Below are 25,943 nucleotides of genomic sequence, written 5' to 3'. Positions count from 1 at the left end.
TAACCAAGTTTCATCGAAATGCACAAAATGGTCTAAAACGTCTCCAAATGCGATTTGAAGCTATTTTGTACACTTTGATGTTTTTGTGTGAAAAGTTTTATCGAAATGCTCAAAATGGTCTAAAACGGTTTCAAATGTGATTTGAAGCTATTTTGTACACTTTGATGTTTTTGTGTGAAAAGTTTTATCGACATGCTCAAAATGGTTTAAAACGATTTCAAACACGGTATTAAGCTATTTTGTGCAATTTGATGTTTTTGTGTGAAAAGTTTTATGAAAATGCACAAAATGGTCTAAAACGTCTCTAAATGCGATTTGAAGCTATTTTGTACACTTTGATGTTTTTGTGTGAAAAGTTTTATCGAAATGCACAAAATGGTCTAAAACCTCTCTAAATGCGATTTGAAGCTATTTTGTACACTTTGATGTTTTTGTGTGAAAAGTTTTATCGAAATGCTCAAAATGCTCTAAAACGGTTTTAAATGTGATTTTAAGCACTTTGATGTTTTTGTGTAACCAAGTTCCATCGAAATGCACAAAATGGTTTAAAACGTCTCCAAATGCGATTTGGAGATATTCTAAACACTTTGGTCTTTTTATGTTAACAAATTTTTTCGAAATGCACAAAATAGTCTAAAACGTCTCCAAATGCGATTTGAAGCTATTTTGTGCACTTTGATGTTTTTGTGTGAAAAGTTTTATCGAAACGCTCAAAATGGTCTAAAACGGTTTCAAATGTGATTTTAAGCACTTTGATGTTTTTGTGTAACCAAGTTTCATCGAAATGCACAAAATGGTCTAAAACGTCTCCAAATGCGATTTGAAGCTATTTTGTACACTTTGATGTTTTTGTGTGAAAAGTATTATCGAAATGCTCAAAATGCTCTAAAACGCTTTCAAATGTAATTTTAAGCACTTTGATGTGAACCAAGTTTCATCGAAATGCACAAAATGGTCTAAAACGTCTCCAAATGCGATTTGAAGCTATTTTGTACACTTTGATGTTTTTGTGTGAAAAGTTTTATCGAAATGCACAAAATGGTCTAAAACCTCTCTAAATGCGATTTGAAGCTATTTTGTACACTTTGATGTTTTTGTGTGAAAAGTTTTATCGAAATGCTCAAAATGCTCTAAAACGGTTTTAAATGTGATTTTAAGCACTTTGATGTTTTTGTGTAACCAAGTTCCATCGAAATGCACAAAATGGTTTAAAACGTCTCCAAATGCGATTTGGAGATATTCTAAACACTTTGGTCTTTTTATGTTAACAGATTTTTTCGAAATGCACAAAATAGTCTAAAACGTCTCCAAATGCGATTTGAAGCTATTTTGTGCACTTTGATTTTTTTGTGTGAAAAGTTTTATCGAAATGCTCAAAATGGTCTAAAACGGTTTCAAATGTGATTTTAAGCACTTTGATGTTTTTGTGTAACCAAGTTTCATCAAAATGCACAAAATGGTCTAAAACGTCTCCAAATGCGATTTGAAGCTATTTTGTACACTTTGATGTTTTTGTGTGAAAAGTATTATCGAAATGCTAAAAATGCTCTAAAACGGTTTCAAATGTGATATTAAGCACTTTGATGTTTTTGTGTAACCAAGTTTCATCGAAATGCACAAAATGGTCTAAAACGTCTCCAAATGCGATTTGAAGCTATTTTGTGCACTTTGATTTTTTTGTGTGAAAAGTTTTATCGAAATGCTCAAAATGGTCTAAAACGGTTTCAAATGTGATTTTAAGCACTTTGATGTTTTTGTGTAACCAAGTTTCATCGAAATGCACAAAATGGTCTAAAACGTCTCCAAATGCGATTTGAAGCTATTTTGTACACTTTGATGTTTTTGTGTGAAAAGTATTATCGAAATGCTAAAAATGCTCTAAAACGGTTTCAAATGTGATTTTAAGCACTTTGATGTTTTTGTGTAACCAAGTTTCATTGAAATGCACAAAATGGTCTAAAACGTCTCCAAATGCGATTTGGAGATATCCTAAACACTTTGGTTTTTTTATGTTAACAAATTTTTTCGAAATGCACAAAATGGTCTAAAACGTCTCTAAATGCGATTTGAAGATATTCTGTGCACTTTGATATTTTTGTGTGAAAAGTTTTATCGACATGCTCAAAATGGTTTAAAACGTTTTCAAACACGATATTAAGCTATTTTGTGCAATTTGATGTTTTTGTGTGAAAAGTTTTATCGACATGCTCAAAATGGTTTAAAACGTTTTCAAACACGATATTAAGCTATTTTGTGCAATTTGATGTTTTTGTGTGAAAAGTTTTAGCAAAATGCACAAAATGGTCTAAAACGTCTCTAAATACGATTTGAAGTTATTTTGTACACTTTGATGTTTTTGTGTGAAAAGTTTTATCGAAATGCACAAAATGGTCTAAAACCTCTCTAAATGCGATTTGAAGCTATTTTGTACACTTTGATGTTTTTGTGTGAAAAGTTTTATCGAAATGCTCAAAATGCTCTAAAACGGTTTTAAATGTGATTTTAAGCACTTTTATGTATTTGTGTAACCAAGTTTCATCGAAATGCCCAAAATGGTCTAAAACGTCTCCAAATGCGATTTGGAGATATTCTAAACACTTTGGTCTTTTTATGTTAACAAATTTTTTCGAAATGCACAAAATGGTCTAAAACGTCTCTAAATGCGATTTGAAGATATTCTGTGCACTTTGATGTTTTTGTGTGAAAAGTTTTATCGACATGCTCAAAATGGTTTAAAACGATTTCAGACACGGTATTAAGATATTCTGTGCACTTTGATGTTTTTGTGTGAAAAGTTTTATCGAAATGCACAAAATGGTCTAAAACCTCTCTAAATGCGATTTGAAGCAATTTTGTACACTTTGATGTTTTTGTTTGAAAAGTTTTTTCGAAAAACACAAAATGGTCTAAAACGTCTCCAAATTCGATTTGGAGATAATCTAAACACTTTGGTCTTTTTATGTTAACAAATTTTTTCGAAATGCACAAAATGGTCTAAAACGTCTCTAAATGCGATTTGAAGATATTCTGGGCATTTTGATATTTTTGTGTGAAAAGTTTTATCGACATGCTCAAAATGGTTTAAAACGTTTTCAAACACGATATTAAGCTATTTTGTGCAATTTGATGTTTTTGTGTGAAAAGTTTTATCAAAATGCACAAAATGGTCTAAAACGTCTCTAAATGCGATTTGAAGCTATTTTGTACACTTTGATGTTTTTGTGTGAAAAGTTTTATCGAAATGCACAAAATGGTCTAAAACCTCTCTAAATGCGATTTGAAGCTATTTTGTACACTTTGATGTTTTTGTGTGAAAAGTTTTATCGAAATGCTCAAAATGCTCTAAAACGGTTTTAAATGTGATTTTAAGCACTTTGATGTTTTTGTGTAACCAAGTTCCATCGAAATGCACAAAATGGTTTAAAACGTCTCCAAATGCGATTTGGAGATATTCTAAACACTTTGGTCTTTTTATGTTAACAAATTTTTTCGAAATGCACAAAATAGTCTAAAACGTCTCCAAATGCGATTTGAAGCTATTTTGTGCACTTTGATGTTTTTGTGTGAAAAGTTTTATCAAAACGCTCAAAATGGTCTAAAACGGTTTCAAATGTGATTTTAAGCACTTTGATGTTTTTGTGTAACCAAGTTTCATCGAAATGCACAAAATGGTCTAAAACGTCTCCAAATGCGATTTGAAGCTATTTTGTACACTTTGATGTTTTTGTGTGAAAAGTATTATCGAAATGCTCAAAATGCTCTAAAACGCTTTCAAATGTAATTTTAAGCACTTTGATGTGAACCAAGTTTCATCGAAATGCACAAAATGGTCTAAAACGTCTCCAAATGCGATTTGAAGCTATTTTGTACACTTTGATGTTTTTGTGTGAAAAGTTTTATCGAAATGCACAAAATGGTCTAAAACCTCTCTAAATGCGATTTGAAGCTATTTTATACACTTTGATGTTTTTGTGTGAAAAGTTTTATCGAAATGCTCAAAATGCTCTAAAACGGTTTTAAATGTGATTTTAAGCACTTTGATGTTTTTGTGTAACCAAGTTCCATCAAAATGCACAAAATGGTTTAAAACGTCTCCAAATGCGATTTGGAGATATTCTAAACACTTTGGTCTTTTTATGTTAACAAATTTTTTCGAAATGCACAAAATAGTCTAAAACGTCTCCAAATGCGATTTGAAGCTATTTTGTGCACTTTGATGTTTTTGTGTGAAAAGTTTTATCGAAACGCTCAAAATGGTCTGAAACGGTTTCAAATGTGATTTTAAGCACTTTGATGTTTTTGTGTAACCAAGTTTCATCGAAATGCACAAAATGGTCTAAAACGTCTCCAAATGCGATTTGAAGCTATTTTGTACACTTTGATGTTTTTGTGTGAAAAGTATTATCGAAATGCTCAAAATGCTCTAAAACGCTTTCAAATGTAATTTTAAGCACTTTGATGTGAACCAAGTTTCATCGAAATGCACAAAATGGTCTAAAACGTATCCAAATGCGATTTGAAGCTATTTTGTACACTTTGATGTTTTTGTGTGAAAAGTTTTATCGAAATGCACAAAATGGTCTAAAACCTCTCTAAATGCGATTTGAAGCTATTTTGTACACTTTGATGTTTTTGTGTGAAAAGTTTTATCGAAATGCTCAAAATGCTCTAAAACGGTTTTAAATGTGATTTTAAGCACTTTGATGTTTTTGTGTAACCAAGTTCCATCGAAATGCACAAAATGGTTTAAAACGTCTCCAAATGCGATTTGGAGATATTCTAAACACTTTGGTTTTTTATGTTAACAGATTTTTTCGAAATGCACAAAATAGTCTAAAACGTCTCCAAATGCGATTTGAAGCTATTTTGTGCACTTTGATTTTTTTGTGTGAAAAGTTTTATCGAAATGCTCAAAATGGTCTAAAACGGTTTCAAATGTGATTTTAAGCACTTTGATGTTTTTGTGTAACCAAGTTTCATCGAAATGCACAAAATGGTCTAAAACGTCTCCAAATGCGATTTGAAGCTATTTTGTACACTTTGATGTTTTTGTGTGAAAAGTATTATCGAAATGCTAAAAATGCTCTAAAACGGTTTCAAATGTGATTTTAAGCACTTTGATGTTTTTGTGTAACCAAGTTTCATCGAAATGCACAAATTGGTCTAAAACGTCTCCAAATGCGATTTGAAGCTATTTTGTACACTTTGATGTTTTTGTGTGAAAAGTTTTATCGAAATGCTCAAAATGGTCTAAAACGGTTTCAAATGTGATTTGAAGCTATTTTGTACACTTTGATGTTTTTGTGTAACCAAGTTTCATCGAAATGCACAAATTGGTCTAAAACGTCTCCAAATGCGATTTGAAGCTATTTTGTACACTTTGATGTTTTTGTGTGAAAAGTTTTATCGAAATGCTCAAAATGGTCTAAAACGGTTTCAAATGTGATTTGAAGCTATTTTGTACACTTTGATGTTTTTGTGTGAAAAGTTTTATCGAAATGCTCAAAATGCTCTAAAACGGTTTCAAATGTGATTTTAAGCACTTTGATGTTTTTGTGTAACCAAGTTTCATCGAAATGCACAAAATGGTCTAAAACGTCTCCAAATGCGATTTGGAGATATTCTAAACACTTTGGTCTTTTTATGTTAACAAATTTTTTCGAAATGCACAAAATGGTCTAAAACGTCTCTAAATGCGATTTGAAGATATTCTGTGCACTTTGATGTTTTTGTGTGAAAAGTTTTATCGACATGCTCAAAATGGTTTAAAACGATTTCAGACACGGTATTAAGATATTCTGTGCACTTTGATGTTTTTGTGTGAAAAGTTTTATCGAAATGCACAAAATGGTCTAAAACCTCTCAAAATGCGATTTGAAGCAATTTTGTACACTTTGATGTTTTTGTGTGAAAAGTTTTTTCGAAAAACACAAAATGGTCTAAAACGTCTCCAAATGCGATTTGGAGATAATCTAAACACTTTGGTCTTTTTATGTTAACAAATTTTTTCGAAATGCACAAAATGGTCTAAAACGTCTCTAAATGCGATTTGAAGATATTCTGGGCATTTTGATATTTTTGTGTGAAAAGTTTTATCGACATGCTCAAAATGGTTTAAAACGTTTTCAAACACGATATTAAGCTATTTTGTTCAATTTGATGTTTTTGTGTGAAAAGTTTTATCAAAATGCACAAAATGGTCTAAAACGTCTCTAAATGCGATTTGAAGCTATTTTGTACACTTTGATGTTTTTGTGTGAAAAGTTTTATCGAAATGCACAAAATGGTCTAAAACCTCTCTAAATGCGATTTGAAGCTATTTTGTACACTTTGATGTTTTTGTGTGAAAAGTTTTATCGAAATGCTCAAAATGCTCTAAAACGGTTTTAAATGTGATTTTAAGCACTTTGATGTTTTTGTGTAACCAAGTTTCATCGAAATGCAAAAAATGGTCTAAAGTACGTCTCCAAATGTGATTTGAAGATATTCTAAACACTTTGGTCTTTTTATGTTAACACATTTTATCGAAATGCACAAAATGCTCTAAAACGTCTCCAAATGAAATTTGAAGCTATTCTGTTCACTTTTATGTTTTTGTTTGAAAAGTTTTATCGACATGCTCAAAATGGTCTAAAACGTTTTCAAACCCGATATTAAGCTATTTTGTGCAATTTGATGTTTTTGTGTGAAAAGTTTTATCGAATTGCACAAAATGGTCTAAAACATCTCTAAATGTGATTTGAAGCTATTTTGTGCACTTTGATGTTTTTGTGTGAAAAGTTTTATCGAAATGCTCAAAATGCTCTAAAACGGTTTGAAATGTGATTTTAAGAACTTTTATGTATTTGTGTAACCAAGTTTCATCGAAATGCCCAAAATGGTCTAAAACGTCTCTAAATGCGATTTGAAGCTATTTTGTACACTTTGATGTTTTTGTATGAAAAGTATTATCGAAATGCTCAAAATGGTCTAAAACGGTTTCAAATGTGATTTTAAGCACTTTGATGTTTTTGTGTAACCAAGTTTCATCGAAATGCACAAAATGGTCTAAAACGTCTCCAAATGCGATTTGAAGCTATTTTGTACACTTTGATGTTTTTGTATGAAAAGTATTATCGAAATGCTCAAAATGCTCTAAAACGCTTTCAAATGTAATTTTAAGCACTTTGATGTGAACCAAGTTTCATCGAAATGCACAAAATGGTCTAAAACGTCTCCAAATGCGATTTGAAGCTATTTTGTACACTTTGATGTTTTTGTGTGAAAAGTTTTATCGAAATGCACAAAATGGTCTAAAACCTCTCTAAATGCGATTTGAAGCTATTTTGTACACTTTGATGTTTTTGTGTGAAAAGTTTTATCGAAATGCTCAAAATGCTCTAAAACGGTTTTAAATGTGATTTTAAGCACTTTGATGTTTTTGTGTAACCAAGTTCCATCGAAATGCACAAAATGGTTTAAAACGTCTCCAAATGCGATTTGGAGATATTCTAAACACTTTGGTCTTTTTATGTTAACAGATTTTTTCGAAATGCACAAAATAGTCTAAAACGTCTCCAAATGCGATTTGAAGCTATTTTGTGCACTTTGATTTTTTTGTGTGAAAAGTTTTATCGAAATGCTCAAAATGGTCTAAAACGGTTTCAAATGTGATTTTAAGCACTTTGATGTTTTTGTGTAACCAAGTTTCATCGAAAAGCACAAAATGGTCTAAAACGTCTCCAAATGCGATTTGAAGCTATTTTGTACACTTTGATGTTTTTGTGTGAAAAGTATTATCGAAATGCTAAAAATGCTCTAAAACGGTTTCAAATGTGATTTTAAGCACTTTGATGTTTTTGTGTAACCAAGTTTCATCGAAATGCACAAAATGGTCTAAAACATCTCCAAATGCGATTTGAAGCTATTTTGTGCACTTTGATTTTTTTGTGTGAAAAGTTTTATCGAAATGCTCAAAATGGTCTAAAACGGTTTCAAATGTGATTTTAAGCACTTTGATGTTTTTGTGTAACCAAGTTTCATCGAAATGCACAAAATGGTCTAAAACGTCTCCAAATGCGATTTGAAGCTATTTTGTACACTTTGATGTTTTTGTGTGAAAAGTATTATCGAAATGCTAAAAATGCTCTAAAACGGTTTCAAATGTGATTTTAAGCACTTTGATGTTTTTGTGTAACCAAGTTTCATTGAAATGCACAAAATGGTCTAAAACGTCTCCAAATGCGATTTGGAGATATTCTAAACACTTTGGTCTTTTTATGTTAAAAAGTTTTTTCGAAATGCACAAAATGGTCTAAAACGTCTCCAAATGCGATTTGAAGCTATTCTGTGCACTTTTATGTTTTTGTGTGAAAAGTTTTATCGACATGCTCAAAATGGTCTAAAACGTTTTCAAACACGATATTAAGCTATTTTGTGCAATTTGATGTTTTTGTGTGAAAAGTTTTATCGAAACGCACAAAATGGTCTAAAACATCTCTAAATGCGATTTGAAGATATTCTGTTCACTTTTATGTTTTTGTGTGAAAAGTTTTATCGACATGCTCAAAATGGTCTAAAACGTTTTCAAACACGATATTAAGCTATTTTGTGCAATTTGATGTTTTTGTGTGAAAAGTTTTATCGAAATGCTCAAAATGCACTAAAACGGTTTTAAATGTTATTTTAAGCACTTTGATGTTTTTGTGTAACCAAGATTCATCGAAACGCACAAAATGGTCTAAAACGTCTCCAAATACGATTTGAAGCTATTTTGTACACTTTGATGTTTTTGTTTGAAAAGTTTATCGAAATGCTCAAAACGCTCTAAAATGGTTTTAAATGTGATTTTAAGCACTTTGATGTTTTTGTGTAACCAAGTGTCATCGAAAAGCACAAAATGGTCTAAAACGTCTCCAAATGCGATTTGGAGATATTCTAAACACTTTGGTCTTTTTATGTTAACAAATTTTTTCGAAATGCACAAAATGATCTAAAACGTCTCTAAATGCGATTTGAAGATATTCTGTGCACTTTGATATTTTTGTGTGAAAAGTTTTATCGACATGCTCAAAATGGTTTAAAACGTTTTCAAACACGATATTAAGCTATTTTGTGCAATTTGATGTTTTTGTGTGAAAAGTTTTATCAAAATGCACAAAATGGTCTAAAACGTCTCTAAATACGATTTGAAGTTATTTTGTACACTTTGATGTTTTTGTGTGAAAAGTTTTATCGAAATGCACAAAATGGTCTAAAACCACTCTAAATGCGATTTGAAGCTATTTTGTACACTTTGATGTTTTTGTGTGAAAAGTTTTATCGAAATGTTCAAAATGCTCTAAAACGGTTTTAAATGTGATTTTAAGCACTTTGATGTTTTTGTGTAACCAAGTTTCATCGAAATGCAAAAAATGGTCTAAAGTACGTCTCCAAATGTGATTTGAAGATATTCTAAACACTTTGGTCTTTTTATGTTAACACATTTTATCGAAATGCACAAAATGCTCTAAAACGTCTCCAAATGCAATTTGAAGCTATTCTGTTCGCTTTTATGTTTTTGTTTGAAAAGTTTTATCGACATGCTCAAAATGGTCTAAAACGTTTTCAAACACGATATTAAGCTATTTTGTGCAATTTGATGTTTTTGTGTGAAAAGTTTTATCGAATTGCACAAAATGGTCTAAAACATCTCTAAATGCGATTTGAAGCTATTTTGTGCACTTTGATGTTTTTGTGTGAAAAGTTTTATCGAAATGCTCAAAATGCTCTAAAACGGTTTGAAATGTGATTTTAAGCACTTTTATGTATTTGTGTAACCAAGTTTCATCGAAATGCCCAAAATGGTCTAAAACGTCTCTAAATGCGATTTGAAGCTATTTTGTACACTTTGTTGTTTTTATGTGAAAAGTTTTATCGAAATGCACAAAATGGTTTAAAACGTCTCCAAATGCGATTTGAAGCTATTCTGTGCACTTTGATGTTTTTTTGTGAAAAGTTTTATCGACATGCTCAAAATGGTTTAAAACGATTTCAAACACGGTATTAAGCTATTTTGTGCAATTTGATGTTTTTGTGTGAAAAGTTTTATCGAAATGCACAAAATGGTCTAAAACGTCTCTAAATGCGATTTGAAGCTATTTTGTACACTTTGATGTTTTTGTGTGAAAAGTTTTATCGAAATGCACAAAATGGTCTAAAACCTCTCTAAATGCGATTTGAAGCTATTTTGTACACTTTGATGTTTTTATGTGAAAATTTTTATCGAAATGCTCAAAATGCAATAAAACGGTTTTAAATGTGATTTTAAGCACTTTGATGTTTTTGTGTAACCAAGTTCCATCGAAATGCACAAAATGGTTTAAAACGTCTCCAAATGCGATTTGGAGATATTCTAAACACTTTGGTCTTTTTATGTTAACAAATTTTTTCGAAATGCACAAAATAGTCTAAAACGTCTCCAAATGCGATTTGAAGCTATTTTGTGCACTCTGATTTATTTGTGTGAAAAGTTTTATCGAAACGCTCAAAATGGTCTAAAACGGTTTCAAATGTGATTTTAAGCACTTTGATGTTTTTGTGTAACCAAGTTTCATCGAAATGCACAAAATGGTCTAAAACGTCTCCAAATGCGATTTGAAGCTATTTTGTACACTTTGATGTTTTTGTGTGAAAAGTATTATCGAAATGCTCAAAATGCTCTAAAACGCTTTCAAATGTAATTTTAAGCACTTTGATGTTTTTGTGTAACCAAGTTTCATCGAAATGCACAAAATGGTCTAAAACGTCTCCAAATGCGATTTGAAGCTATTTTGTACACTTTGATGTTTTTGTGTGAAAAGTTTTATCGAAATGCTCAAAATGGTCTAAAACGGTTTCAAATGTGATTTGAAGCTATTTTGTACACTTTGATGTTTTTGTGTGAAAAGTTTTATCGAAATGCTCAAAATGCTCTAAAACGGTTTCAAATGTGATTTTAAGCACTTTGATGTTTTTGTGTAACCAAGTTTCATCGAAATGCACAAAATGGTCTAAAACGTCTCCAAATGTGATTTGAAGCTATTCTAAGCACTTTGGTGTTTTTATGTTAAAAAGTTTTTTCGAAATGCACAAAATGGTCTAAAACGTCTCCAAATGCGATTTGAAGCTATTTGGTGCAATTTGATGTTTTTGTGTGAAAAGTTTTATCGAAACGCACAAAATGGTCTAAAACATCTCTAAATGCGATTTGAAGCAATTTTCTACACTTTGATGTTTTTGTGTGAAAAGTTTTTCGAAAATCACAAAATGGTCTAAAACGTCTCCAAATGCGATTTGAAGGAATTTTGTACACTTTGATGTTTTTGTGTGAAAAGTTTTTTCGAAAAACACAAAATGGTCTAAAACGTCTCCAAATGCGATTTGGAGATTTTCTAAACACTTTGGTCTTTTTATGTTAACAAATTTTTTCGAAATGCACAAAATGGTCTAAAACGTCTCTAAATGCGATTTGAAGATATTCTGTGCACTTTGATATTTTTGTGTGAAAAGTTTTATCGACATGCTCAAAATGGTTTAAAACGTTTTCAAACACGATATTAAGCTATTTTGTGCAATTTGATGTTTTTGTGTGAAAAGTTTTATCAAAATGCACAAAATGGTCTAAAACGTCTCTAAATACGATTTGAAGTTATTTTGTACACTTTGATGTTTTTGTGTGAAAAGTTTTATCGAAATGCACAAAATGGTCTAAAACCTCTCTAAATGCGATTTGAAGCTATTTTGTACACTTTGATGTTTTTGTGTGAAAAGTTTTATCGAAATGCTCAAAATGCTCTAAAACGGTTTTAAATGTGATTTTAAGCACTTTGATGTTTTTGTGTAACCAAGTTCCATCGAAATGCACAAAATGGTTTAAAACGTCTCCAAATGCGATTTGGAGATATTCTAAACACTTTGGTATTTTTATGTTAACAGATTTTTTCGAAATGCACAAAATAGTCTAAAACGTCTCCAAATGCGATTTGAAGCTATTTTGTGCACTTTGATTTTTTTGTGTTAAAAGTTTTATCGAAATGCTCAAAATGGTCTAAAACGGTTTCAAATGTGATTTTAAGCACTTTGATGTTTATGTGTAACCAAGTTTCATCGAAATGCACAAAATGGTCTAAAACCTCTCTAAATGCGATTTGAAGCAATTTTGTACACTTTGATGTTTTTGTGTGAAAAGTTTTTTCGAAAAAACACAAAATGGTCTAAAACCTCTCCAAATGCGATTTGGAGATAATCTAAACACTTTGGTCTTTTTATGTTAACAAATTTTTTCGAAATGCACAAAATGGTCTAAAACGTCTCTAAATGCGATTTGAAGATATTCTGGGCATTTTGATATTTTTGTGTGAAAAGTTTTATCGACATGCTCAAATGGTTTAAAACGTTTTCAAACACGATATTAAGCTATTTTGTGCAATTTGATGTTTTTGTGTGAAAAGTTTTATCAAAATGCACAAAATGGTCTAAAACGTCTCTAAATGCGATTTGAAGCTATTTTGTACTCTTTGATGTTTTTGTGTGAAAAGTTTTAACGAAATGCACAAAATGGTCTAAAACCTCTCTAAATGCGATTTGAAGCTATTTTGTACACTTTGATGTTTTTGTGTGAAAAGTTTTATCGAAATGCTCAAAATGCTCTAAAACGGTTTTAAATGTGATTTTAAGCACTTTGATGTTTTTGTGTAACCAAGTTCCATCGAAATGCACAAAATGGTTTTAAACGTCTCCAAATGCGATTTGGAGATATTCTAAACACTTTGGTCTTTTTATGTTAACAAATTTTTTCGAAATGCACAAAATAGTCTAAAACGTCTCCAAATGCGATTTGAAGCTATTTTGTGCACTTTGATGTTTTTGTGTGAAAAGTTTTATCGAAACGCTCAAAATGGTCTAAAACGGTTTCAAATGTGATTTTAAGCACTTTGATGTTTTTGTGTAACCAAGTTTCATCGAAATGCACAAAATGGTCTAAAACGTCTCCAAATGCGATTTGAAGCTATTTTGTACACTTTGATGTTTTTGTGTGAAAAGTATTATCGAAATGCTCAAAATGCTCTAAAACGCTTTCAAATGTAATTTTAAGCACTTTGATGTGAACCAAGTTTCATCGAAATGCACAAAATGGTCTAAAACGTCTCCAAATGCGATTTGAAGCTATTTTGTACACTTTGATGTTTTTGTGTTAAAAGTTTTATCGAAATGCTCAAAATGGTCTAAAACGGTTTCAAATGTGATTTGAAGCTATTTTGTACACTTTGATGTTTTTGTGTGAAAAGTTTTATCGAAATGCTCAAAATGCTCTAAAACGGTTTCAAATGTGATTTTAAGCACTTTGATGTTTTTGTGTAACCAAGTTTCATCGATATGCACAAAATGGTCTAAAACGTCTCCAAATGCGATTTGAAGCTATTCTAAGCACTTTGGTGTTTTTATGTTAAAAAGTTTTTTCGAAATGCACAAAATGGTCTAAAACGTCTCCAAATGCGATTTGAAGCTATTCTGTGCACTTTTATGTTTTTGTGTGAAAAGTTTTATCGACATGCTCAAAATGGTCTAAAACGTTTTCAAACACGATATTAAGCTATTTTGTGCAATTTGATGTTTTTGTGTGAAAAGTTTTATCGAAACGCACAAAATGGTCTAAAACATCTCTAAATGCGATTTGAAGATATTCTGTTCACTTTTATGTTTTTGTGTGAAAAGTTTTATCGACATGCTCAAAATGGTCTAAAACGTTTTCAAACACGATATTAAGCTATTTTGTGCAATTTGATGTTTTTGTGTGAAAAGTTTTATCGAAATGCTCAAAATGCACTAAAACGGTTTTAAATGTGATTTTAAGCACTTTGATGTTTTTGTGTAACCAAGATTCATCGAAACGCACAAAATGGTCTAAAACGTCTCCAAATACGATTTGAAGCTATTTTGTACACTTTGATGTTTTTGTTTGAAAAGTTTATCGAAATGCTCAAAACGCTCTAAAACGGTTTTAAATGTGATTTTAAGCACTTTGATGTTTTTGTGTAACCAAGTGTCATCGAAATGCACAAAATGGTCTAAAACGTCTCCAAATGCGATTTGGAGATATTCTAAACACTTTGGTCTTTTTATGTTAACAAATTTTTTCTAAATGCACAAAATTGTTCTAAAACATCTCTCAAAACATTTTTTTTGCGATTTGAAGCAATTTTCTACACTTTGATGTTTTTGTGTGAAAAGTTTTTCGAAAATCACAAAATGGTCTAAAACGTCTCCAAATGCGATTTGAAGCAATTTTGTACACTTTGATGTTTTTGTGTGAAAAGTTTTTTCGAAAAACACAAAATGGTCTAAAACGTCTCCAAATGCGATTTGGAGATATTCTAAACACTTTGGTCTTTTTATGTTAACAAATTTTTTCGAAATGCACAAAATGGTCTAAAACGTCTCTAAATGCGATTTGAAGATATTCTGTGCACTTTGATATTTTTGTGTGAAAAGTTTTATCGACATGCTCAAAATGGTTTAAAACGTTTTCAAACACGATATTAAGCTATTTTGTGCAATTTGATGTTTTTGTGTGAAAAGTTTTATCAAAATGCACAAAATGGTCTAAAACGTCTCTAAATACGATTTGAAGTTATTTTGTACACTTTGATGTTTTTGTGTGAAAAGTTTTATCAACATGCTCAAAATGGTCTAAAACGTTTTCAAACACGATATTAAGCTATTTTGTGCAATTTGATGTTTTTGTGTGAAAAGTTTTATCGAAATGCTCAAAATGCACTAAAACGGTTTTAAATGTGATTTTAAGCACTTTGATGTTTTTGTGTAACCAAGATTCATCGAAACGCACAAAATGGTCTAAAACGTCTCCAAATACGATTTGAAGCTATTTTGTACACTTTGATGTTTTTGTTTGAAAAGTTTATCGAAATGCTCAAAACGCTCTAAAACGGTTTTAAATGTGATTTTAAGCACTTTGATGTTTTTGTGTAACCAAGTGTCATCGAAATGCACAAAATGGTCTAAAACGTCTCCAAATGCGATTTGGAGATATTCTAAACACTTTGGTCTTTTTATGTTAACAAATTTTTTCTAAATGCACAAAATTGTTCTAAAACATCTCTCAAAACATTTTTTTTGCGATTTGAAGCAATTTTCTACACTTTGATGTTTTTGTGTGAAAAGTTTTTCGAAAATCACAAAATGGTCTAAAACGTCTCCAAATGCGATTTGAAGCAATTTTGTACACTTTGATGTTTTTGTGTGAAAAGTTTTTTCGAAAAACACAAAATGGTCTAAAACGTCTCCAAATGCGATTTGGAGATATTCTAAACACTTTGGTCTTTTTATGTTAACAAATTTTTTCGAAATGCACAAAATGGTCTAAAACGTCTCTAAATGCGATTTGAAGATATTCTGTGCACTTTGATATTTTTGTGTGAAAAGTTTTATCGACATGCTCAAAATGGTTTAAAACGTTTTCAAACACGATATTAAGCTATTTTGTGCAATTTGATGTTTTTGTGTGAAAAGTTTTATCAAAATGCACAAAATGGTCTAAAACGTCTCTAAATACGATTTGAAGTTATTTTGTACACTTTGATGTTTTTGTGTGAAAAGTTTTATCGAAATGCACAAAATGGTCTAAAACCTCTCTAAATGCGATTTGAAGCTATTTTGTACACTTTGATGTTTTTGTGTGAAAAGTTTTATCGAAATGCTCAAAATGCTCTAAAACGGTTTTAAATGTGATTTTAAGCACTTTGATGTTTTTGTGTAACCAAGTTTCATCGAAATGCAAAAAATGGTCTAAAACGTCTCCAAATGTGATTTGAAGATATTCTAAACACTTTGGTCTTTTTATGTTAACACATTTTATCGAAATGCACAAAATGCTCTAAAACGTCTCCAAATGCAATTTGAAGCTATTCTGTTCACTTTTATGTTTTTGTGTGAAAAGTTTTATCGACATGCTCAAAATGGTCTAAAACGTTTTCAAACACGATATTAAGCTATTTTGTGCAATTTGATGTTTTTGTGTGAAAAGTTTTATCGAAATGCTCAAAATGCACTAAAACGGTTTTAAATGTGATTTTAAGCACTTTGATGTTTTTGTGTAACCAAGATTCATCGAAACGCACAAAATGGTCTAAAACGTCTCCAAATACGATTTGAAGCTATTTTGTACACTTTGATGTTTTTGTGTGAAAAGTTTTATCGAAATGCTCAAAATGCTCTAAAACGGTTTTAAATGTGATTTTAAGCACTTTGATGTTTTTGTGTAACCAAGTTTCATCGAAATGCACAAAATGGTCTAAAACGTCTCTAAATGCGATTTGAAGCTATTTTGTACACTTTGATGTTTTTGTGTGAAAAGTTTTATCGAAATGCTCAAAATGGTCTAAAACGGTTTCAAATGTGATTTGAAGCTATTTTGTACACTTTGATGTTTTTGTGTGAAAAGTTTTATCGAAATGCTCAAAATGCTCTAAAACGGTTTCAAATGTGATTTTAAGCACCTTGATGTTTTTGTGTAACCAAGTTTCATCGAAATGCACAAAATGGTCTAAAACGTCTCCAAATGCGATTTGGAGATATTCTAAACACTTTGGTCTTTTTATGTTAACAAATTTTTTCGAAATGCACAAAATGGTCTAAAACGTCTCTAAATGCGATTTGAAGATATTCTGTGCACTTTGATGTTTTTGTGTGAAAAGTTTTATCGACATGCTCAAAATGGTTTAAAACGATTTCAGACACGGTATTAAGATATTCTGTGCACTTTGATGTTTTTGTGTGAAAAGTTTTATCGAAATGCACAAAATGGTCTAAAACCTCTCTAAATGCGATTTGAAGCAATTTTGTACACTTTGATGTTTTTGTGTGAAAAGTTTTTTCGAAAAACACAAAATGGTCTAAAACCTCTCCAAATGCGATTTGGAGATAATCTAAACACTTTGGTCTTTTTATGTTAACAAATTTTTTCGAAATGCACAAAATGGTCTAAAACGTCTCTAAATGCGATTTGAAGATATTCTGGGCATTTTGATATTTTTGTGTGAAAAGTTTTATCGACATGCTCAAATGGTTTAAAACGTTTTCAAACACGATATTAAGCTATTTTGTGCAATTTGATGTTTTTGTGTGAAAAGTTTTATCAAAATGCACAAAATGGTCTAAAACGTCTCTAAATGCGATTTGAAGCTATTTTGTACTCTTTGATGTTTTTGTGTGAAAAGTTTTATCGAAATGCACAAAATGGTCTAAAACCTCTCTAAATGCGATTTGAAGCTATTTTGTACACTTTGATGTTTTTGTGTGAAAAGTTTTATCGAAATGCTCAAAATGCTCTAAAACGGTTTTAAATGTGATTTTAAGCACTTTGATGTTTTTGTGTAACCAAGTTCCATCGAAATGCACAAAATGGTTTTAAACGTCTCCAAATGCGATTTGGAGATATTCTAAACACTTTGGTCTTTTTATGTTAACAAATTTTTTCGAAATGCACAAAATAGTCTAAAACGTCTCCAAATGCGATTTGAAGCTATTTTGTGCACTTTGATGTTTTTGTGTGAAAAGTTTTATCGAAACGCTCAAAATGGTCTAAAACGGTTTCAAATGTGATTTTAAGCACTTTGATGTTTTTGTGTAACCAAGTTTCATCGAAATGCACAAAATGGTCTAAAACGTCTCCAAATGCGATTTGAAGCTATTTTGTACACTTTGATGTTTTTGTGTGAAAAGTATTATCGAAATGCTCAAAATGCTCTAAAACGCTTTCAAATGTAATTTTAAGCACTTTGATGTGAACCAAGTTTCATCGAAATGCACAAAATGGTCTAAAACGTCTCCAAATGCGATTTGAAGCTATTTTGTACACTTTGATGTTTTTGTGTGAAAAGTTTTATCAAAATGCTCAAAATGGTCTAAAACGGTTTCAAATGTGATTTGAAGCTATTTTGTACACTTTGATGTTTTTGTGTGAAAAGTTTTATCGAAATGCTCAAAATGCTCTAAAACGGTTTCAAATGTGATTTTAAGCACTTTGATGTTTTTGTGTAACCAAGTTTCATCGATATGCACAAAATGGTCTAAAACGTCTCCAAATGCGATTTGAAGCTATTCTAAGCACTTTGGTGTTTTTATGTTAAAAAGTTTTTTCGAAATGCACAAAATGGTCTAAAACGTCTCCAAATGCGATTTGAAGCTATTCTGTGCACTTTTATGTTTTTGTGTGAAAAGTTGTATCGACATGCTCAAAATGGTCTAAAACGTTTTCAAACACGATATTAAGCTATTTTGTGCAATTTGATGTTTTTGTGTGAAAAGTTTTATCGAAACGCACAAAATGGTCTAAAACATCTCTAAATGCGATTTGAAGATATTCTGTTCACTTTTATGTTTTTGTGTGAAAAGTTTTATCGACATGCTCAAAATGGTCTAAAACGTTTTCAAACACGATATTAAGCTATTTTGTGCAATTTGATGTTTTTGTGTGAACACAGCTGTTCCAGAAATATGAATTAAGTGCAGCGCCCCCAACGTTTCATAGCGTTTTATGGAGTAGCGATTCCGAAAACATATTGTATACAAACCACATGAGGAAACCCGGAAGCAATCAAGCATAAAACGACTGTTTTTTAATAGCCAATAAAAACAAATAAAGACCGCGAAAGTCAGAAAAATAATGAATATTCATTAGAACAACCCTGGATGAAGGTGAAAAACATGTTGTCGTCGTTTTATCACGTGGATTTTAAGAGGTAATGTAATTGAAAAATGTACACCCAACGCCAGTTTTTTTCTCAAGCGATACATTTAAAAAAGTAGGTATAAATGTTGTTTTCCATATCAGTTTAAAAATAATTTTTTCTGTTGAATTCTTTGATTTAGTTGGATACTTTAGTTATCCTTGAATGTTTTAACAAGGATCGTATTCATATTGCCTGGCTGGATTTTTTCCTATGCTAGCTTATAATAGGCTATGCCCAGGCTCCCTTGCGTGGTTAAAACCAGCTGTGTAACACTAATGGCTGTTTATTTTTAACACGTAAACATGTATATTCGGAGGGCCTTAGTGACAGTTGACCTGTTATAAAGCTGATTAATTACTTGTTCCTGGTCCTAATTAAAAATTAGGCCTAGTCTAGGCCTAAGCTTTTTTAATAATCATTCATATTGGGAGAGGAGTACAGAGTAGGCCAGGCTACAGGCCTAGCCTAGCTAGGCCTATATTATATAATAGGCTAGGCTACATCATCAGCAGGTTAAAGGCTAGCAGCCTACCTAGCATGTCTTAGTCAAAGATCTGTAATATATTAATAGAAAGAAGCTATAGAGTACTGTGACATTAGATATTTAATCATAAATGCATATTTCTTTCATATTTGTATTGTATATTTATTATTTTGATATGCAATCACAATCTAAATCAGTAAATTTCCGTTATCAATAAATAATTATTAATATATAAACCAAATTAAAATAAAATAACTGTTTATTTTTAACACGTAAACATGTCTATTCGGGGGCCTGAGTGACAGTTGACCTGTTATAAAGCTGATTAATTACTTGTTCCTGATCCTAATTAAAAATTAGGCCTAGCCTAGGCCTAAGCTTTTTTAATAATCATTCATATTGGGAGAGAGGAGTACAGAGTAGGCCAGGTTACAGGCCTAGCTAGGCCTATACTATATAGGCTAGGCTACATCATCAGCAGGTTAAAGACTAGCAGCCTACCTAGCATGTCTTAGTCAAAGATCTGTAATATATTAATAGAAAGAAGCTATAGAGTACTGTGACATTAGATATTTAATTATAAATGCATATTTCTTTCATATTTGTATTGTATTATATATGCAATCACAATCTAAATCACTAAATAACATCAATTTCCGTTATCAATCAATAATATATATAAACCAAATTAAAATTAAATAGCTTCCAAAAAATTAAATTCAATTACAATTCATATACCATTTGTTAAATATTTTCAAAATCATTGTTCTAGCAATAACACAAAAAAAATACTACCATTCATACAGTATACTGTACATAATAATATGCAATACTGTAACAATTAACTGAGAAATAGCAAACTATTCCTCAACTTTTCTCCACTTAGTTACCGGCCTAGTTACTTCATGCTGGATCTCAGGTGAAATAAACGTCAGATGTGACTTCATGATTTCCCACAAAACTTTTTCTATGGTACTGCTGTCGAGGAATTTATTTTTTTTAAATACCTCGTCTATTTTTGTACATAGAGGTCCAGTTTCAAATCTCTTGGTTCATAGTAGTTCTCTATATAAAATATATAAAAGAAATATGGCATTAATTTTTATAGTATTTGCATGTTTTAGACATAATTTTAAAGGTGTATAATGTAAGACTGACCAAGTCTTTGACCTCTTGTTCTTTTAGATTTATTCTGTGGCCAGTCTCTGCAATCTTACTATGCTGTTTTGTCACAAGTGACACTGAGAGTTCATGTCTTAAATGCTCAAGATTCTCTTCTAAAGACTGGATTTTAATCATTGTACTTTGTAGCATGTCAATGTGCTGCAGCTTCTGATTTTCTCTTTCTGCTAGATGATCACCTGAGATTAAACAATATTGGTCAACCAAATAAATGTCAATCTACATAAAAAATGAGCATCAAAATTATTATATTTTAAAAATGTTAACAACTATTTCTTGTAGCAGATAATGATAATATATGGATAATTCATAGGAAAATAAGTTCCAGCCAAAGGTTTGCTTTATTATGCATAAAAATAGGATAAACAATTTTGAAATTCTATGCTCAAAGGGACAATGTATATTTAAAGAGCAACTTGACCAATTGAGTTATTATGTAATGTCAATGTAAAGTTGAAACAACATTTGAATGTACCAGTCAAGATGTCAGCATCCTGTCGCATGTTGAATATTATAGCACATTGACACCTGGAAAAATAGTTGATTGAGGAAATATTTAATAAAGAAAAGAGGTATATTTATAAATTACTGTAACAATTGTTTGTTTCGACAGTTATTTTATACTAACATTGTTCTTTAATAAATAATATGAAGTACAAACACACATTTCATTGTTTGGAGTGTGTATTAAACTTTCTAAAGAGGTGGTTATGATTATTTACCTACCCTGTTTAATTCAATGTCTACCAGGTATGGTCTAACAACGCTGTGCGATATTGTTTTGCTTCTTTTTGTTCACTGCCATGGTCTACAAAAGACTTGTAGGTCTTGAGATATCTACAGGCTTGAGGAACATTGTTGGTTCTGATGTCATCTTGATTACAAAAACAATAGATGCAACTGTACTTTCCTTTAAAAAAAAATCAATTTTTAAATCTACAGTACTTCAGTTTTGTGTCCAAAAAAAACCAAACAAGAGAGCTAATAGCCAAAATATTAAACCATTATTATGCTGTAAAAATGTATTAATATTAAGGCCTAGCCTAGGCTGTGACTGTCACTCAGTCCCACCAGCTAGCCTAAAAATGCACAAGGAAAGCAATAATTATTATTATAAACACATGCCATTAATTATTTGGTAACAGTTATAATGATTACATTTAGGATTAGGGTAATTAAAGGTTTAACTATTACGAATTTTCTATGTTTCGGCCTACCTTCATTCTAGGCCCACATTACTGTCACGGTCATCGCGGGCGTCAACGCACTTTCTAAGCCTATCGCCAAACCGTTTTCTCGCCGATAACAATAACAATGTATAGAAGGGTTGCAAAATATGCGAGTTTTACTAAAAACTGAACCAGGCTATATTAACAAAACTAGTATTATTTTGTTTATATAATAATGATGGACTATATTCTAGTTCGTTCTTTTTCTAAAAAAATGAATTATATCCAAAAAAAAAGTAAAGAATACAATGATATTTTCTACTTACGATTGTTTAATATTTCATTACACAGTTTATCTCAACTTCCTGGTTTATGTGCGGGAGAGTATTTCAGTAAAATGGACAATATCGTCGTTTATTTATTAATTTATAGTAAAGAAACAATAAAATATTTATTTTTTAATTGAACATACACTTTTTTTAATCGTTTAGTTTTGTATAAAATGTTTTTACTACATAAAAACTCACGATAGCGAAATTTAATTTGGCGTTCGCGAAATAATGGTTTGTAAACAAAAATTATATGTCCGCGCGACTCGGAGGAGCCTCGTCTGCTAACACTGAGGGCGCTTGACTTTTTCTGATATCTTAACACTAGTTGAAACAGCTGTGTGAAAAGTTTTATCGAAATGCTCAAAATGCACTAAAACGGTTTTAAATGTGATTTTAAGCACTTTGATGTTTTTGTGTAACCAAGATTCATCGAAACGCACAAAATGGTCTAAAACGTCTCCAAATACGATTTGAAGCTATTTTGTACACTTTGATGTTTTTGTTTGAAAAGTTTATCGAAATGCTCAAAACGCTCTAAAACGGTTTTAAATGTGATTTTAAGCACTTTGATGTTTTTGTGTAACCAAGTGTCATCGAAATGCACAAAATGGTCTAAAACGTCTCCAAATGCGATTTGGAGATATTCTAAACACTTTGGTCTTTTTATGTTAACAAATTTTTTCTAAATGCACAAAATTGTTCTAAAACATCTCTCAAAACATTTTTTTTGCGATTTGAAGCAATTTTCTACACTTTGATGTTTTTGTGTGAAAAGTTTTTCGAAAATCACAAAATGGTCTAAAACGTCTCCAAATGCGATTTGAAGCAATTTTGTACACTTTGATGTTTTTGTGTGAAAAGTTTTTTCGAAAAACACAAAATGGTCTAAAACGTCTCCAAATGCGATTTGGAGATATTCTAAACACTTTGGTCTTTTTATGTTAACAAATTTTTTCGAAATGCACAAAATGGTCTAAAACGTCTCTAAATGCGATTTGAAGATATTCTGTGCACTTTGATATTTTTGTGTGAAAAGTTTTATCGACATGCTCAAAATGGTTTAAAACGTTTTCAAACACGATATTAAGCTATTTTGTGCAATTTGATGTTTTTGTGTGAAAAGTTTTATCAAAATGCACAAAATGGTCTAAAACGTCTCTAAATACGATTTGAAGTTATTTTGTACACTTTGATGTTTTTGTGTGAAAAGTTTTATCGAAATGCACAAAATGGTCTAAAACCTCTCTAAATGCGATTTGAAGCTATTTTGTACACTTTGATGTTTTTGTGTGAAAAGTTTTATCGAAATGCTCAAAATGCTCTAAAACGGTTTTAAATGTGATTTTAAGCACTTTGATGTTTTTGTGTAACCAAGTTTCATCGAAATGCAAAAAATGGTCTAAAACGTCTCCAAATGTGATTTGAAGATATTCTAAACACTTTGGTCTTTTTATGTTAACACATTTTATCGAAATGCACAAAATGCTCTAAAACGTCTCCAAATGCAATTTGAAGCTATTCTGTTCACTTTTATGTTTTTGTGTGAAAAGTTTTATCGACATGCTCAAAATGGTCTAAAACGTTTTCAAACACGATATTAAGCTATTTTGTGCAATTTGATGTTTTTGTGTGAAAAGTTTTATCGAAATGCTCAAAATGCACTAAAACGGTTTTAAATGTGATTTTAAGCACTTTGATGTTTTTGTGTAACCAAGATTCATCGAAACGCACAAAATGGTCTAAAACGTCTCCAAATACGATTTGAAGCTATTTTGTACACTTTGATGTTTTTGTGTGAAAAGTTTTATCGAAATGCTCAAAATGCTCTAAAACGGTTTTAAATGTGATTTTAAGCACTTTGATGTTTTTGTGTAACCAAGTTTCATCGAAATGCAAAAAATGGTCTAAAGTACGTCTCCAAATGTTATTTGAAGATATTCTAAACACTTTGGTCTTTTTATGTTAACACATTTTCTCGAAATGCACAAAATGCTCTAAAACGTCTCCAAATGCAATTTGAAGCTATTCTGTTCACTTTTATGTTTTTGTTTGAAAAGTTTTATCGACATGCTCAAAATGGTCTAAAACGTTTTCAAACACGATATTAAGCTATTTTGTGCAATTTGATGTTTTTGTGTGAAAAGTTTTATCGAATTGCACAAAATGGTCTAAAACATCTCTAAATGCGATTTGAAGCTATTTTGTGCACTTTGATGTTTTTGTGTGAAAAGTTTTATCGAAATGCTCAAAATGCTCTAAAACGGTTTGAAATGTGATTTTAAGCACTTTTATGTATTTGTGTAACCAAGTTTCATCGAAATGCCCAAAATGGTCTAAAACGTCTCTAAATGCGATTTGAAGCTATTTTGTACACTTTGTTGTTTTTATGTGAAAAGTTTTATCGAAATGCACAAAATGGTTTAAAACGTCTCCAAATGCGATTTGAAGCTATTCTGTGCACTTTAATGTTTTTTTTGTGAAAAGTTTTATCGACATGCTCAAAATGGTTTAAAACGATTTCAAACACGGTATTAAGCTATTTTGTGCAATTTAATGTTTTTGTGTGAAAAGTTTTATCGAAATGCACAAAATGGTCTAAAACGTCTCTAAATGCGATTTGAAGCTATTTTGTACACTTTGATGTTTTTGTGTGAAAAGTTTTATCGAAATGCACAAAATGGTCTAAAACCTCTCTAAATGCGATTTGAAGCTATTTTGTACACTTTGATGTTTTTGTGTGAAAAGTTTTATCGAAATGCTCAAAATGCTCTAAAACGGTTTTAAATGTGATTTTAAGCACTTTGATGTTTTTGTGTAACCAAGTTCCATCGAAATGCACAAAATGGTTTAAAACGTCTCCAAATGCGATTTGGAGATATTCTAAACACTTTGGTCTTTTTATGTTAACAAATTTTTTCGAAATGCACAAAATAGTCTAAAACGTCTCCAAATGCGATTTGAAGCTATTTTGTGCACTCTGATTTATTTGTGTGAAAAGTTTTATCGAAACGCTCAAAATGGTCTAAAACGGTTTCAAATGTGATTTTTTAAGCACTTTGATGTTTTTGTGTAACCAAGTTTCATCGAAATGCACAAAATGGTCTAAAACGTCTCCAAATGCGATTTGAAGCTATTTTGTACACTTTGATGTTTTTGTGTGAAAAGTATTATCGAAATGCTCAAAATGCTCTAAAACGCTTTCAAATGTAATTTTAAGCACTTTGATGTTTTTGTGTAACCGAGTTTCATCGAAATGCACAAAATGGTCTAAAACGTCTCCAAATGCGATTTGAAGCTATTTTGTACACTTTGATGTTTTTGTGTGAAAAGTTTTATCGAAATGCTCAAAATGGTCTAAAACGGTTTCAAATGTGATTTGAAGCTATTTTGTACACTTTGATGTTTTTGTGTGAAAAGTTTTATCGAAATGCTCAAAATGCTCTAAAACGGTTTCAAATGTGATTTTAAGCACTTTGATGTTTTTGTGTAACCAAGTTTCATCGAAATGCACAAAATGGTCTAAAACGTCTCCAAATGCGATTTGAAGCTATTCTAAGCACTTTGGTGTTTTTATGTTAAAAAGTTTTTTCGAAATGCACAAAATGGTCTAAAACGTCTCCAAATGCGATTTGAAGCTATTTTGTGCAATTTGATGTTTTTGTGTGAAAAGTTTTATCGAAACGCACAAAATGGTCTAAAACATCTCTAAATGCGATTTGAAGCTATTTTGTGCACTTTGATGTTTTTGTGTGAAAAGTTTTATCGAAATGCTCAAAATGCACTAAAACGGTTTTAAATGTGATTTTAAGCACTTTGATGTTTTTGTGTAACCAAGATTCATCGAAACGCACAAAATGGTCTAAAACGTCTCCAAATACGATTTGAAGCTATTTTGTACACTTTGATGTTTTTGTTTGAAAAGTTTATCGAAATGCTCAAAACGCTCTAAAACGGTTTTAAATGTGATTTTAAGCACTTTGATGTTTTTGTGTAACCAAGTGTCATCGAAATGCACAAAATGGTCTAA

Source organism: Antedon mediterranea, chromosome 7, assembly GCF_964355755.1.
Source record: "Antedon mediterranea chromosome 7, ecAntMedi1.1, whole genome shotgun sequence".
NCBI classification, from domain to species: domain Eukaryota; kingdom Metazoa; phylum Echinodermata; class Crinoidea; order Comatulida; family Antedonidae; genus Antedon; species Antedon mediterranea.
This window is presented reverse-complemented; position numbering follows the sequence as displayed.